Genomic DNA, 13438 nt, shown 5'->3' with positions numbered 1-13438 from the left:
GCAATGTTTGGGAACACTAATCTGTTCATATGTATTAACTGAATATAATTTATCTTCCATTTTGAATCTTGCGTACACTACTTTTAACACTTTAATATAATTAACTAGTGGACTTACTCGTGTTAATTATGTAAGATTTGTCCGGCTTACAGCTGTTTCAGCGCTTCACGCACCATCCTCGGAAACTACTAGATCACGGCGTCATCTCGAACTTCTCTGTCTGTTAAGTGGGTGTGTTTTATTGTTGAAAGGTGTTGAAGAGTGGAGTCGAATAGGGTGTACTGAAATTGATCTGTGTTGAGAATTTGATCGGGGTGTGTTTTAGTGTGTTTGTGTATTTCGTATTCTAGTGTGTTGAGTTTTTGGGTTGTATGTGTACGATTTCCATGTCCGTATTTATGTTATTGTATGTATGGTTACATCTACATACGCCGATCACATAACCAATACTAACCATACATACAATAACATAAATACGGACATGGAAATCCTACACATACAACCCAAAAACTCAACACACTAGAACAATACGAAATACACACACTAAAACACACCCCGATCAAATTCTCAACACACTAGATCAATTTCAGTACACACACACTATTTGACTCCTCTTCAACACCTTTCAACAATAAAACACACCCACTTAACAGGCAGAGAAGTTCGAGATGACGCCGTGATCTAGTAGGCTCTGAGGATGGTGCGTGAAGCACTGAAACAGCTGTAAGCCGGACAAATCTTGCATAATTAACGAGTAAGTCCACTAGTTAATCAATTAATTATAATTTATCTATTCTAAAACTGTAAATGTGGTATAAAATTTGCAGTTGTGGTTTCACTTCAGACGTATATGCGAATGCATCCATAAATTGTCTAGGAATAATTTCTATCAAAATTCATTGTAAATAATTTTGCACGAATTTAGTTAAATGCTGTTTTTGTACAATATTTGATGTGGTTCTTAATATGTATAAACCAAAAACGAATTCTCTTTAAATTCGTGTTCTGAGGCACATTTTCTTGGCGAAACAGGATCGATCTATCCATAGGAACTTCATATTGGAAATTTATGCCTCGTTTCGATATTGTTTCAGGTGCTTTGTGGAGATTGTTACGTTGTGTTGAGGGATGCTGTGGATCAGTGTAGGACCTACAGATGCGTCATAACCACTAAATGGTTTAAACAGCAACTGGATAGTTTGTTAGTAAGTTTTTATGATAATTCGCATTTGTACTTGAGCTACTATACATTGCCTAGCATTTGGTAATTTTATTTCATGCTTGGCCTAATTTATCTTGAAGTACTAAAAATATTTCTAGGTCATTATATTCTAAAAGTATCGAAATATATTAACTTAGTTGCGGTCTGATATCTTAGAAGACTAAATTTTCTAAGATTTTTTGTCGAATTTCAGGTCTTGTTCAAAAATAAGTTGATAATAGCAGTTCAAAAGTTGAAATTGCAAGAGTAACATTCAAATTACTTTCATTGAAATGATATTGGAGATATTCCGTCACACGAAATGGTTTTTATAGAATCAAATTTAGATTTAGTGACCTACTTCTGGGAAATTTTACTTTTATCAAGGAAATAATGTGGTTTTTATAATGAAAATAATGAATTGGTAACTGCAGTTGAAATTCTGCACAAAGTTTATTTACTAGACATTGATATGCTATTGCTTGCTTCACTCGGATTTTTGCTGGAATGGTATAAATCTTCGTCTTTAATTTTTAATTTTTATCGTCTCTAAAAATTTCGATAGGCCCTAACTGATTCTTAACTTCATTTTGGATCATTGAATCTTAGGTCTAGTGCACGAAAATGGATACTGGCATTGCTCGAACTACTTTTTGAATGATCTGTAGTTACGATGATTGAAGAGAAGTCTCTTTTCCTAGAGTTTTGAAGTTATGTTAACGATTTTTGCTGTCTTAAGTGATAATTTTGACTACATATTAGTCACATTCCTAGTGACTTGATTACTTCTGGATGTTTGACTTGGAGAATGTTCCAAAGTAAGAATTTGTTTCACTCTTATTTTTAATAAGTTGCAGTAGTATTCACTTCGTGTGCAGTATACCGACTTTTGGTTTCAAATTTTAGATGGTGCTCCTGTCCGAAATGAAACTCCTACATTCAACGTACCAGCTAACTGAAAGGATATTTTCCTTTGAAAGTCATTGTCTACACCAAGATAGCTCTAATAGGTAGGCCTACTTCATCCGCAACTTTATTCTGGTATGAGACTTGGTTAGTTTTCTCATGTACTTTGCTTTAATTTAAGACAGTTTTGAGGGAACTATTTGGTAAAGTGAACAGGAGTTTGTGGGATGGAAATACATTCAATAGGCTTGTTAAAATTCATGAACATTGTTTTAAGTGACGTGTATTTTTCCTAATATATCGCTAGTTGCAATCGTTAGTGTTAACTGAACGATTCCTTTACTTCTGTTGTACAAGAAACCGTGTGACCATTTTTTCACTTCGCTTCTCAACTTTTAATACTTTCCTATTAAAATTTTTAATCAGCCCTTAGTGTAAATAGATGATAGAAATCGCAACGCTGCAAACTTCGCCTACGGGAGTGTATGTCCTAGGTTCAGTTCACGCAGACGGTTATTGAACTATTATGTAAAGAATTTAATGCAAGAATCGAAATACTGAGAGTTGAGAAACAGGATACTGAAACCGCCGCCTTGTTTATTGCATGTTAAAGCTGATTTGGTCAAATTTCTTGTTATTTAAAAAGATTGACTTAATTCTATTCAGATTAGGGCTGTTAAGCCAGCAGATAGTTGTGAAAATACATTCATAATAGCTAATGCAACTACATAGTTCTATTTTCATTATATACTCTTTAAATTATGTACTGAAAGTTCTGATATGTAACCTTAAATCTTAGAAAGAGAAGACGGGGAAAACTTTTCTACATTTGACTCTCTTAATGTTCAAAAACTGCCTTAACTTGAAAGAACATATCACTAATCTGGTGGTATAATTTTATATTTCAGTGAAGGTACGAAGTTCCTGGTTACTAGACACCCAGATGATGGCATATCAGAGTTGGCAGCTTGTATCACCATGTGCGTTAACATAGGAATGTGGAACAACTCGTTGTGTGGAACCAAGATTGGAACAAGAGAAACGTGAAGTTTTCTTCAGTGTGGCAATGCAGAGTGAACTGTAGAAAAACTGTCCTATGTTTTCCTGTGACACGTAAATATTGTAATTTTAAGAAAATAAATCTGTTCATGCTTTGCTAATCTTTGAATTTGTGTATTGAGATAAAAAAAAGCTTTTAAATTTCCCAGTATCCGTAAATCTTTAAACAGCAAGGGTCGATTTCACCAGCTTATGTCATTGAAAAGGTTTTTAATGGACACTTAAAGGGACAGTGCAATTCACCAATACAAATTGGTCTTTAAGCTCTCATTAAACCTCGTTTAAGTTAATTTGTCAATATTTAGTAATTTAATCCTGCATTGACGATTTTAATCATGAGAATGATGGAATTATTTGAACGTGATTTCTTACCAAGACTGGCGAGCATAATTTCCGAAAGCGAAGATTATTTTAATACAAAGGACGAGAAAGATTAGTAAATGCAGTTCAGGCTAAAAAAATCATAATCATTGTAGCGTATATTTTGAATAGTACAGAAGGCGATACCTGGATACATGTACTTTCCAGATTTTCTATCGCAATTTCGACTTCTGAAAGTGTGGGTTCGGGTATAAATAGCTCAGCAGTTTGTATTTGAATTTCGCCCCGATAATTTCTATCTGGCCTATGTACAGTTGTCAAAAGAAAGTGGCCGCTCTCCAGGAACAAAGTTCCCTTCGGGTATCTTCGCTACAATTCGGAGACGGGCGATGTTACATGTTTGACCACGTTGCCTGATATCAATAGTTATAAAGAATTCAGTGTGTTAGTTGATGGTGTAATGGTAGCGTTTCGGCCTTGTATTCGTGAGGTCCTGCGTTCGAATACAACCTAGTTCTTTTTATGTTGCTTTTTGTTTTATTTTTAAGAGCGAGACAAAATATACATAATTGCTCCTTTCTCTTTACGACAATAAACACCTTTAAGAACGGCTTAAAAGATAACCTTATTAGCATTTCACTCCAATCATAGTGATTTAAACTATCACTGACTACATTGTTACTTTTTTCTTTAGACATCCTGATTGTGCTGTATTTTAATTGTCTCGTAATAATCTCTTTCTATTATCTAATATTATTTGAAATATATTAACATTCTATGTATTTTAGTTTAATTCTGCTACACAGTTTATTTCAGTGTTTAATTAATAGTTCATAGTATTTTGTTGTTTAATTTGTAAATAACTTTTGTATACATGTAACTCTCATCTAAATCAAATTGTTGGATTCTTTGTAAGTTCATGCATATGTATATACACTTTTGCTGGTTGAGTGGAAGAGAAGGCCTTACGGCCTTAACTCTGCCAGCTAAAATAAATTATTATTATTATTATTATTATTATTATTATTATTATTATTATTTTAGTAATTAACATCAGGTTTATTAATGTACTATGCCATGACTTGATCATTGACATTGTGGCTGCAAATGGAAAGAAAAGATTTTATTCTCAACAAAAATCTGTCGTGGCATAAATAAAGCAAACTTACTGGAGTCTACCTTAGAACATTCAAACAATTAAGCGTTCGAAAAACAAAACAAAAAGTCACGATTCAATATTTAGTTTATCTTTCCCTTTTCATGATCACAACTTGCAGTCGAGTGGGCATGGAATAGACTAGTCTTTGCAAATGGAGACTGTTCTTAGACACGATATTCCAGGTATTCTGAACATAAGTGTTCTGCCAATAGGCAGGTCTTTCATTGCAAACCCAGCATTCTCCAATTTTTTCTATTTTCTGCCTACATCTTAGTCTCCGCATATGATCCACATATCCTAATGTCGGCTATTATTCTTCTCAGCCAGTGACCCAACCAAATCCTTTTTGTCTTTCTAATCAGTTTCAGCATCATTTGTTCTTCACCCACTTTTTCCAACACAACTTCATTTCTTATTATGTCTGTCCACTTCACACGCTCCGTTCTTCTCCACATCCACATTTCAAATGCTTCTATTCGTTTCTCTTCATTTCGTCGTAATGTCCAGGTTTCTTCCCCATACAATGCCGCACTTCACTAGTCTCTTCCTTAGTTCTTTTTCCAAAGGTCCGCAGAAGATGCTCCTTTTTCTATTAAAAGCTTCCTTTGCTCATGTTTGCAGTTTTTCTTGGGAAGGATAAATGCGGTAACTTCCCGTTGCTTTCCGCACACCGTCTCTTTCGCATCTTATTAGATCCCTGGGGGCCCAGGCGTGGAGATTAGTAGAGTAAAAAAAAAAATAAAAAAAAAAGTATCCCCGTAACATGCCATGAAGGCACTTGGGGGGGCATGGAGGTAGAGCCCCATGCTTTCCATGACCTCGGCACTAGAATGAAGTGGTTTGGTCGGCACCACGCTCTGACCGCCTTTTACCCCCGGGAAAGACCCGGTACTCAATTTTATAGGAGGCTGAGTGAACCTCTGGGCCGTTCTGAAAGTTTGGCAACGAGAAAAAATCCTGTCACCACCTGGGATAGAACTCCGGACCTTCCAGTCCGTAGCCAGCTGCTCTACCAACCGAGCTACCCGGCCGCCGATTAGTAGAGTAGATTTGACTAAATTCACCGCAAGGGTTAAATATTAGTTCTATCACGATGTTTGACCCGATCAGAGACCAGGAAATCCCAATTAGCCTTTGCCCCCGCATCCTGGACTAGCTTCTACAAATCATCAGAAAATCTTGGAGGGGGATTGGGCCAATTTTTCCGCATATGTTTCCACACTTGTGCCCCCGTAGCTCAGCGGAAGAACGTCGGAATTTAGATGTAAACGTCTCGGGCTCAATTCCTCGTCACTCCTTTTCATTTTATTGTGGTTCAAGATAGTATAATGTAATACTACAAAAAGAGAAATAACACCAGTATTAAGCAACTGTATTGTTCCAAACCTAATATTAAATTTGTTATTTATATCGCTAAAGAACGATGACTGAATATAAATTATAACTCTAATGTTGTTTATGTTGCTAAAGAACGATAACAAAATAAATAACTTGAATATTATTTATACCGTATCACTAAAGAACGATAACAGAGTATAAATGATAAATATCGGTTTAATTAATATGTTATATATTTAATTATTTAAATAAAATAACATTTTACAAACAAAAATGGTTATTTGTATTATAATAATTACATAAAATACAGGTTATTTATATCGCGAAAGAAAGAACACAATATAAATGATAATTTGAATGTTATTTATATCGTTAAAGAACGATAACAATATAAAAAAACGTGAATATTATTCATATCATTAAAGAATAACAGAATACAAATGATGACTTGAATATTATTTATATCTCTAAAGAACGATAACTCCGGTTGCGAATACCAGCTATAACGGCTGGGGGATCATCGTGCTAACCACAAGATACCTCCATTCTGGTTGGATGATCGTCCACCTCTGCTTCGGAATGTGGTCGTGAGGCCAGCAGCCGGCTGGTCGGTCTAGGCCCTTCACGGGCTGTAGCGCCACGGATTATTATTTAAAGAACTATAACAGAATACAAAAAATATAACTTGAATATTATTTATATCGCTAAAAGAACGATAACAAAATATATATAACTTGATATCGATAAAGAACGATAACAGAATATAAATAATTTGAATATTATTTATATGCTAAAGATCGACTAAAAAATAAAATGAAAATTTGAAGAAGGCCCGAACCCACAACCTTCGAATCATTAAGCAAGTAGTCTACCGCTGGTCTACGAGACGTAGATATGGAATCCCTTCATAGTTCCGGAACTACTTCTACAAGCACATGCATCGTGTAACATCGCCGTGACCCGAAGAGGACTTTGAAAATATTCGTTGTTCACGAGTGCGGCCGTTTTTTTTTTTTTTTTTTTTTTTTTTTTTTGACAACTGTACATTTAGTAGTTACCCAAAATAGTTCTTCCATTCCTCAAATGAGGTATAGAAATTCTTAAATTCAGAAATTTAAAATAAATATTATAGTCCAGACACATGATCTGAAGACATTAATTCATCAATTTAAGAACAGAAACTTGATAATAAACAAAAGCAAAAGAGATCTTTTGAATTCAATATTTTGTGACGTTGGTAGAAAAAACATTCAGACAAGTTTGGGGGGGAGCAGTGCCCCCTATGGGCGTGGTTCAGTCGGCTGAGGACTTTGCCTGCCGATCCGGAGTTGCGCTCGGGCGTGGATTCGATTGGGCTGATTACCTGTTTGGGATTTTCCGAGGTTTTCCCCAACCGTAAGGCAAATGTGAGATAATAACCTGCGGCGAATCCTCGGCCTCATCTCGCCAAATACCATCTTGGTATCACCAATCCCATCGACGCTAAATAAACTAGTTGATAGAGCGTCGTTAAATAACCAAGTATAAAAAAGAAGACGGAGAATATCAAGCAGCTTGCATCATTTCTAGCCAGTAATATTTCCGCGTATAGGGTACACGCTCTTCTAACAAATATCTCAAGGAAACTCATGCCTATACCAATTAAATTGATATTAAACATTGAATTGAAGGAATCGGAAGCAAAGGGGTATAAGTGTACTTACGTTATTTGTCAGAAGATTTGGTTGAAAGTACTTAAGATTTCGTAAATTCCGTGAATTTTTTTATTTCAATTTTAGTTCGTGGTGTAATTAAAAGATGTATCCCTTTGCCACTAAAATTTTAAATGTTTTAGCTTGCCCTGGATGCACTAAACTCACGTTCTTAGAAATGTCACTTGTACCCCTTTGCTTCTGACCCTCTCAATTAAGTAACTGCGAAATTGTGTTGCCTAAAAGCCGCAATGTTGGTTACGATTTACTTTTAGACACACTATCAAACGTTTATATTTCCGTAACGTGAAATGATTATGTACCCATATCGCACCTTATCGCTTCTAACTTCCACACAACGGATGGTGTAAGGTCAATTTTCTTCTTATGCAAATACTGTACATGACTTCCTTGTCCGTACCCTCACCACACGAAACTGATTCTTGCACCACACACTTCTTCAGTGTTAGCTGAAACGAACTGCAGCCTTGTAAATCATACATCCAGGTAAGTAACTCTGTAACATTGTTCGGCTCTCGTAATTTCGTAATGTTTCACTAACCTTACTCCTACAGCTAAATAATTCTATAACATGCAATGCACCTGTAACTTCATCTTTTTTTTTACCATTTTTTCCTCTAGGAAAATAATTCTGTAACATGCAATTCACTCCCAATTTCATCGTTTTTTACCATTTTATTCCTCTAGGTAAATAATTCTATAACATGCAATTCACTCGTAATTTCATCGTTTTTTTACCATTTTATTCCTCTAGGTAAAGAATTCTATAACATGCAATTCACTCCCAATTTCATAGTTGTTTACCATTTTATTCCTCTAGGTAAATAATTCTATAACATGCAATTCACTCCCAATTTCATCGTTTTTTACCATTTTATTCCTCTATGTAAATAATTCTATAACATGCAATTCACTCCCAATTTCATCGTTTTTTACCATTTTATTCCTCTAGGTAAATAATTCTATAACATGCAATTCACTCCCAATTTCATCCTTTTTTATTTTATTCCTCTAGGTAAATAATTCTATAACATGCAATTCACTCCCAATTTCATCCTTTTTTACCATTTTATTCCTCTAGGTAAATAATTCTATAACATGCAATTCACTCCCAATTTCATCGTTTTTTACCATTTCTATTCCTCTAGGTAAATAATTCTATAACATCCAATTCACTCCCAATTTCATCGTTTTTTACCATTTCTATTCCTCTAGATAAATAATTCTATAACATCCAATTCACTCCCAATTTCATTGTTTTCTACCATTTCTATTCCTCTAGGTAAATGATTCTATAACATGCAATTCACTCCCAAATTCATCGTTTTTTACCATTTCTATTCCTCTAGGTAAATAATTCTATAACATCCAATTCACTCCCAATTTCATCGTTTTTTACCATTTCTATTCCTCTAGATAAATAATTCTATAACATCCAATTCACTCCCAATTTCATCGTTTTCTACCATTTCTATTCCTCTTGGTAAATGATTCTATAACATCCAATTCACTCCCAATTTCATCGTTTTTTACCATTTCTATTCCTCTATGTAAATAATTCTATAACATCCAATTCACTCCCAATTACATCGTTTTTTACCATTTCGATACCTCTAGGTAAAGAATTCTATATAACATACAATTTGATTCTAATTTCATAATTCTGTTACAAATTTCTTCCCTTACATTACTAATTCTATAATATGCAATTTACTCCCAATTTCATAAATTTTTTCCATTTTTATTCCTTTAGGTAATTAATGTTGTAATATGCAATTACACGCAATTAATATTTTTTACCGTTCTTATTTCTCTAGATAAATAATTTTATTCTACAGTATGCAATTTACTCGTAAGATCATAATTTTTCACCATTCTTATTCCTCTATGTAAATAATACAATTCAATACAATGTCTCCAACATTCCTTGCAGCAATTAAGAATTGTTACCTCACAAGGGTTAATGGGAATAAATACAGCCAGGGTACGAATTAACGGTGGGTGGGGTGGATTTCCCCCCTCTCATAAATTCATTAAATTCATATTAAATCCCTGCCAGGGATAACTTCTATTCTTACAAAATATATTTTGTTTTAATACGAGTGTACTTTATAAAGTACAGGGTGATCCGTTTGGGTATAGAAATTAAAAGATAGTAAAACATTTACTACTGAACTTCATTTGTTGAAACTTTGTGCATATAACACTGAAAGATGAGAGATTCCTTATAGCTTAACATGACCCCCATTTAACACCCTGCACAACTCATAACGATGATGTAATTCAACCCATGTCCGTTGTAACATAAGAGGGGTGATTTGTTGAAAAGCTTGAGTGATTTTTGCTCTGAGATCATCAATGTTCCTGGATTTCTGAGAATAGACACTGTTTTTAACAAAACCCCACACGAAGAAGTCAGGAGGGGGTTAGATCTGGGGAATTTGGGGGCCAAGCCAAGAGATAGCTGCTTCTCGTACTGGGTTTCGCCTGCGGTCTCCTGTATGTTTTTTTAACACAGAACCTCTTTCTACAAATGTTCGATACCACAACATTATGGAATCGTATTTAGGTACATTACGCACACCATACTCACGTCGAAATTCCCTTTGAACTCTTTTAATACTCTCAAATTTAGCATACCAAAGAACACTTTGTGCCCACTGTTGCTTTGTAGTAGCCATTTTAATCATCTACGATTTTCATTTGTCCTTTCAGGTTATGCATTGTTGATTATCATATATAAAAACTCCAATGTTTTAATCATAATATAACCAGCAAGAAATTTTTCCTACTCTCATAATAGCTTTATAATAATGAATTAATATTATCCATATCCAAACGGATCAGACTGTATAACGTAAGGAAATAAAATAATATTGATGTATTATTACCAGCGGCATGCTGACAACAATCAATAACTTTGGAATTCCTGTTCATGGATACAATTTATTATGATAAAGATGCAAGACAAGCAACTCATTGCGGCCAAGCGTTAAGCAATTATAATAATAATAATAATAATAATAATAATAATAATAATATAAAATAGGATTCTATCCCCTCCCTCATCAGAAATCTTAATTCACACCCTGAATACAGCCAACTTTCCTTATATCAATTACATTTTGAGTTACTGAGCAAGGGTTGCTGGGAGTACAATGTTGCCGCATATTCTTGCGCTAACTAAATTTTGAACCGCTGAGCAAGGTTGCTGTGAATAGAATGTCGTCAACGTACCTTGCACGAATTAAATTTTCAGCTTCCGCGCAAGGGCTACTGGGAACATAGTATCGACAACATTCCTTGCATCAATTAAATTTCCAGCTACCGCGTAAGGGCTGCTGGGAACACAATATCGCCAACATTCCTTGCATCAATTAAATTTCCAGCTACCGCGTAAGGGCTACTGGGAACATAGTATCGACAACATTCCTTGCATCAATTAAATTTCCAGCTACCGCGCAAGGGCTACTGGGAACACAATATCGCCAACATTCCTTGCATCAATTAAATTTCCAGCTACCGCGTAAGGGCTACTGGGAACATAGTATCGACAACATTCCTTGCATCAATTAAATTTCCAGCTACCGCGTAAGGGCTACTGGGAACATAGTATCGACAACATTCCTTGCATCAATTAAATTTCCAGCTACCGCGTAAGGGCTACTGGGAACATAGTTTCGACAACATTCCTTGCATCAATTAAATTTCCAGCTACCGCGTTAGGGCTACTGGGAACACAATATCGCCAACATTCCTTGCATCAATTAAATTTCCAGCTACCGTGTAAGGGCTACTGGGAACATAGTATCGACAACATTCCTTGCATCAATTAAATTTCCAGCCACCGCGTAAGGGCTACTGGGAACATAGTATCGCCAACATTCCTTGCATCAATTAAATTTCCAGCTACCGCGCAAGGGTTACTGGGAACACAATATCGCCAACATTCCTTGCATCAATTAAATTTCCAGCTACCGTGTAAGGGCTACTGGGAACATAGTATCGACAACATTCCTTGCATCAATTAAATTTCCAGCCACCGCGTAAGGGCTACTGGGAACATAGTATCGCCAACATTCCTTGCATCAATTAAATTTCCAGCTACCGCGTAAGGGCTGCTGGGAACACAATATCGCCAACATTCCTTGCATCAATTAAACTTCCAGCTACCGCGTAAGGGCTACTGGGAACATAGTATCGACAACATTCCTTGCATCAATTAAATTTCCAGCTACCGCGTAAGGGCTACTGGGAACATAGTATCGACAACATTCCTTGCATCAATTAAATTTCCAGCTACCGCGCAAGGGTTACTGGGAACACAATATCGCCAACATTCCTTGCATCAATTAAATTTCCAGCTACCGTGTAAGGGCTACTGGGAACATAGTATCGACAACATTCCTTGCATCAATTAAATTTACAGCCACCGCGTAAGGGCTACTGGGAACGTAGTATCGCCAACATTCCTTGCATCAATTAAATTTCCAGCTACCGCGCAAGGGTTACTGGGAACACAATATCGCCAACATTCCTTGCATCAATTAAATTTCCAGCTACCGTGTAAGGGCTACTGGGAACATAGTATCGACAACATTCCTTGCATCAATTAAATTTCCAGCTACCGCGCAAGGGTTACTGGGAACACAATATCGCCAACATTCCTTGCATCAATTAAATTTCCAGCTACCGTGTAAGGGCTACTGGGAACATAGTATCGCCAACATTCCTTGCATCAATTAAATTTCCAGCTACCGCGTAAGGGCTACTGGAAACATAGTATCGCCAACATTCCTTGCATCAATTAAATTTCCAGCTACCGCGTAAGGGTTACTGGGAACACAATATCGCCAACATTCCTTGCATCAATTAAATTTCCAGCTACCGTGTAAGGGCTACTGGGAACATAGTATCGACAACATTCCTTGCATCAATTAAATTTCCAGCTACCGCGTTAGGGCTACTGGGAACATAGTATCGACAACATTCCTTGCATCAATTAAATTTCCAGCTACCGCGTAAGGGCTACTGGGAACATAGTATCGACAACATTCCTTGCATCAATTAAATTTCCAGCTACCGCGTAAGGGCTACTGGGAACATAGTATCGACAACATTCCTTGCATCAATTAAATTTCCAGCTACCGCGTAAGGGCTACTGGGAACATAGTATCGCCAACATTCCTTGCATCAATTAAATTTCCAGCTACCGCGTAAGGGCTACTGGGAACATAGTATCGCCAACATTCCTTGCATCAATTAAATTTCCAGCTACCGTGTAAGGGCTACTGGGAACATAGTATCGCCAACATTCCTTGCATCAATTAAATTTCCAGCTACCGCGTAAGGGCTACTGGGAACATAGTATCGACAACATTCCTTGCATCAATTAAATTTCCAGCTACCGCGCAAGGGTTACTGAGAACACAATATCGCCAACATTCCTTGCATCAATTAAATTTCCAGCTACCGCGTAAGGGCTACTGGGAACATAGTATCGACAACATTCCTTGCATCAATTAAATTTCCAGCTACCGCGTAAGGGCTACTGGGAACATAGTATCGACAACATTCCTTGCATCAATTAAATTTCCAGCTATCGCGTAAGGGCTACAGGGAACATAGTATCGCCAACATTCCTTGCATCAATTAAATTTCCAGCTACCGCGTAAGGGCTACTGGGAACATAGTATCGCCAACATTCCTTGCATCAATTAAATTTCCAGCTACCGTGTAAGG

At 36.3% G+C, this 13438-nt stretch overlaps 1 protein-coding gene and 1 long non-coding RNA gene across 2 annotated transcripts in view; both read left to right on the top strand.

The window, feature by feature from the left end:
• Positions 1-862: 862 nt before the first annotated feature.
• LOC138704272 (uncharacterized) lies at positions 863-3601 on the top strand. Its single transcript, XR_011333294.1, has 3 exons — positions 863-1205; positions 2108-2211; positions 3016-3601. It is a non-coding gene; the product is annotated as an uncharacterized lncRNA (long non-coding RNA).
• A 4422-nt stretch (positions 3602-8023) lies between these two features.
• Positions 8024-13438, top strand: part of LOC138704468 (26S proteasome non-ATPase regulatory subunit 10-like) — a 37328-nt gene continuing 31913 nt past the window's right edge. Inside the window, exon 1 of the mRNA XM_069832374.1 lies at positions 8024-8182. The gene's annotated coding sequence lies outside the window, so the exon portion shown is untranslated. The remainder of the gene's footprint in view (positions 8183-13438) is intronic.

The sequence above is a fragment of the Periplaneta americana genome, chromosome 8 (assembly GCF_040183065.1).
Source record: "Periplaneta americana isolate PAMFEO1 chromosome 8, P.americana_PAMFEO1_priV1, whole genome shotgun sequence".
Lineage (NCBI taxonomy): Eukaryota > Metazoa > Arthropoda > Insecta > Blattodea > Blattidae > Periplaneta > Periplaneta americana.
Note: the sequence above shows the minus strand (reverse complement) of the source record. Positions and strands in the feature narration are given on the sequence as shown.